This window comes from Nicotiana tabacum, chromosome 9 (genome assembly GCF_000715075.1).
Source record: "Nicotiana tabacum cultivar K326 chromosome 9, ASM71507v2, whole genome shotgun sequence".
NCBI classification, from domain to species: Eukaryota; Viridiplantae; Streptophyta; class Magnoliopsida; order Solanales; family Solanaceae; genus Nicotiana; species Nicotiana tabacum.
In genome coordinates, this window is record NC_134088.1 from 163,090 (window position 1) to 167,196 (window position 4,107).

Here is a 4,107-nt window from a genome sequence, read left to right on the forward strand (position 1 = left end):
GAGCCCGGGCCCAGGCGGAAGGCGTTGGCTATAACATACGAAAATCTAAAAATCGGACGGATTTCCAGTTTTACAGCCGTAAAACACTAAGAAATAAGGAACGATCATGGTGGAGCGGTAACTATGGTTCCTTAGGTCATTTTTTATGGCCCGAAAATGTTTAGGCTATCCGAGTCTGGGGCCCATACCCATGCGAAAGGAGTGGGCTATATCACGTGAAAATCATTGAATCGTCCAGAATTCTAGTTTTATGGTCGTAAAATACCAAAAAATGAGGAACGGTCATGACGGGGCTGTGACTATGGTTCCTTAGGTCATTTTTATAGACTTGCAAATTTTTAGGCGATCCGGGTCCAGGAGATTGGGCCTATGCGGAAGGCGTGGGCTATAACACATGAAAATCTAGGAATCACGCAGAATTCTAATTTTATGGCCGTAAAATGCCAAAATTTGAGGAACGGTCACGGCGGGGTGGATACTATGGTTCTTTAAGTCATATTAAATGACCTAGAAAAATTTTAGGTGATCCGAGTCCGGGGGCCCGGCCCATGTGGTAGGCGTGGGCTATAACAAACGAAAATCTAGGAATCAGGCGGAATTCTAGTTTTCATGGACGTAAAATGCAAAAAAATAAGGAAGTGTCATGTCAGGGTGGTGACTATGGTTCCTTTGGTTGTATTTGATGGCCTGAAAATTTTGTAAGTGATTCGGGTCCGAGGGGCCCTGGCCTATGCGGAAAGGGTGGGTTATAGCACACAAAAATCTAGGAATAGGGCGAAATTTCACTTTTATGGCCGTAAAATACAAAACAAAAAAGAACAATAATGGTGGGGTGGTGACTACGATTCCAAGTCCGATGGTCCCAGCCCATGGAGAAGGCGTGGGCTATAGCACATGAAAATATGAGAATCGGACGGAATTTTTTTTGTGGCCGTAAAATGCCTAAAAATGAGGAACGGTCATGGCAGGGTGCTGACTATGATTCCTTAGATTGTATTTGATGATGCAGAAAAACTTTAGGTGATCCTGGTTAGGGCCCGTATCCATGCGGAAGGCGTGTGCTATAGGACACCAAAATATAGGAATCGGGCAGAATTCTAGTTTTATAGCTTTAAAATACCTAAAAATTAGGAACGGTCATGCCAGGGCGGTGACTATGGTTCCATAGGTCGTACTTGATGGCCCAGAAAAATTTATGCGATCCTGGTTCGGGGGCCCGGGCCCATGCATAAGGAGTGAGCTATAGTATACGAAAATTTGGGAATCGAGCAGAATTCAAGTTTTATGGCCATAAAATGCTAACAAAAACAAGTAATGGTCATGGAAGGGCAGTAACTATTGTTCCTTCGATCGCATTTGATGACACAAAAAAATTTTCGCCGATCCATGTTGGCGGCCTAACCCATGCGGAATTCTAGTTTTATGGCCATACAAAGTGAAAACATTAAGTACGGTCATGGAAGGGTTGTGACTAAGGTTCCTTAGGTATTACTTGATAGCCCGGAAAAATTTTAGGCGATCCGGCTCTGGGTGCATGTGGAAGGCGTAGGCTATATCACCCGAAAATCTGGGAATCGGGCTGAATTTTAGTTTTATGGCCGTAAAACGCAGAAGAAATAAGGAACGACCATGGAGATGTGGTGATTATGGTTCCTTAGGTCATTTTTGATGGCTTGGAAAAATTTTAGGTGACCCGGGTCCAGGAGCCCGGGCCATGATGAAGGCGTGGTTTATATCACACGAAAATTTGGGAATCGGGCGAAATTCCACTTTTATGGTCGTAAAATGCCAAAATAATGAGGAGCGGTCATAGCTGGGGTGGTGACGATGGTTTCTTAATTCGTATTTTATGGTCCGGATATATTTTAGGTGATATGAGTCCGGGGGCCTGGGCCTATGCGGAAGTTGTGGCTATAGCATACGAAAATTTAGAAATCTGGCGAGATTTAAAATTTATGGCCGTAAAATGCCAACAAATGAGGAATGGTCCTGATGGAGTGGTGAATATAGTTCCTTTGGTCGTATTTGTTGACCCAAAATATTTTTTTAAGTGATCCGGATCCGAAGGCCAGGGCCCATGCAGAAGGTGTGGCCTATAACACATGAAAATCTGAGAATCAGGCGAAATTCCAATTTTATGGCCGTAAAAAGTTAAAAAATGAGGAACGGTCATGGCAGAGTTTGACTATGGTTCCTTAGGTCATATTTGATGGACCGGATAATTTTTCGGCAATACGAGTCCGGGTGCGGAATTTCAATTTTATGCCCGTAAAATGCCAAAAAACGAGAAACGGTCATAGTGAGGCAGTAACTATGGTTCCTTAAGTCGTATTTGATGGACCTGAAAACTTTTAAGAGATTCGGGTCCAAGCGCTTAGTCCCATGCATAAGGCATATAGTACACAAAAATATGGGAATAGGACCGAATTCCAATTTTATGGCCGTAAAATACCAAAAAATGAGGATACGTCATGGCGGGCGGTGACTTGGTTCCTTAGGTCGATTAATGTGGCCCAAAATCTTTTTAAGCAATTCAGGTCCAGAGGCCTGAGCCCATGCAGAAGTCGGGAGCTATAACACATCAAAATTTAGGAATCAGATGGAATTCCAATTTTATGATCGTAGAAGGCCAAAAAACGAAGAACATTCATGGAGGGGTGGTGATTGTGGTTCCTTTGGTCATATTTGATGGCCAGGAAAATTTTTAGTCTATCCGATTCTGGGGTCCTGGGCCCATGCGGAAGGCGTGGGATATAGCATATGAAAATTTGGGAATCGGACAAAATTCAAGTTTATGGCTGTAAAACGCTAAAAAGGTGGAATGGTCATGGTGGGGTGTTGAATATGGTTCCTTAGGCTGTATTTGATAACCCATAAATATTTAGGTGATCCGAGTCCGGGGCTCGGGCCCATACAAAAGTCGTGGGCTATAACATACGAAAATATGAAAAACTGGCAGAATACTAGTTTTATGGTCGTAAAAAGTCAAAAAACGAGGAACAGTCATGTCAAGATGGTGACTATCGTTTCTTAGATCGTCCTTGATGACTCAGATAATTTTTTGGCAATCCCGGTCCGGGTCCCGGCCCTTTGCGGAAGGTGTGGGCTATAGCACATGAAAATTTGAGAATCGGGCGAAATTCCAATTTTATGGCCACAAAAACAAAACGAGGAACGGTCATGGAGAAGCGGTGACTATGGTTCCTTAAGTCGTATTTTATGGCATAGAAAATATTTAGGAGATTCGGGTCGGAGGGCCTATCCCATGCGGAAGGTGTGAGCTATAGCACATGAAAATCTAAGAATCGGGTGGAGTTCCGGTTTTATGGCCGTATAAAGTGAATAACTAGGAATGGTTATAGAGGGGTGGTGACTATGGTTTTTTAGTTCGTATTTGATGGCCCGGATAAATTTTAAACGATCCGAGTCCGAGTTCCTAGGCCCGTGCGAAAGGCGTGGTGATACATCCCGTACTTTTCTACGTTGGATTTCTCATAAGATAATTAACATAAGTTCAATGACAAGACTATTTTTGATGTTATAATTGCTTATGATATTTATAACAAGTGATAAGTAAAGTCGTGCAGGTGAAATGGTAAACGAGTTAATGAAATGAGGTTGGTCGAAGTTTGACATTTGGAGATAAAATATAGTTCAAGCTATAATACCCGGTATTTATGGACTAGTATCATATAAGGTACCACATGATCATAATAGTAAGATGTATAAAGTGTGTTAAAAAGTTAGTATTTTAATTAATTTGAGACAATTCTCAATTATGTGGATAATTAGTTAATTATTAATTTTTAGTGGAAGATTAACTAAGTAATTAAAATGTTTGGAACACATGAAAATTTGGGAATCGGGCGAAATTTCAGCTTAATGACCGTAAAATGACAAAAAACGAGAAGTGGTCATTGGGGGGGGGGGGGCGATGGCTATGGTTACTTTGGTCGCATTTGATGGCCCGAAAATTTTTTAGGTTGTCCGGGTCTGAGGGACAAAATCCATGCGAAAGGCATGGGCTATAGCACACGAAAATTTGGGAATTGGGCGGAATTCAAAGTTTATCGCTGTAAAACGCCAAAAGCTGAGGAACGGTCATGG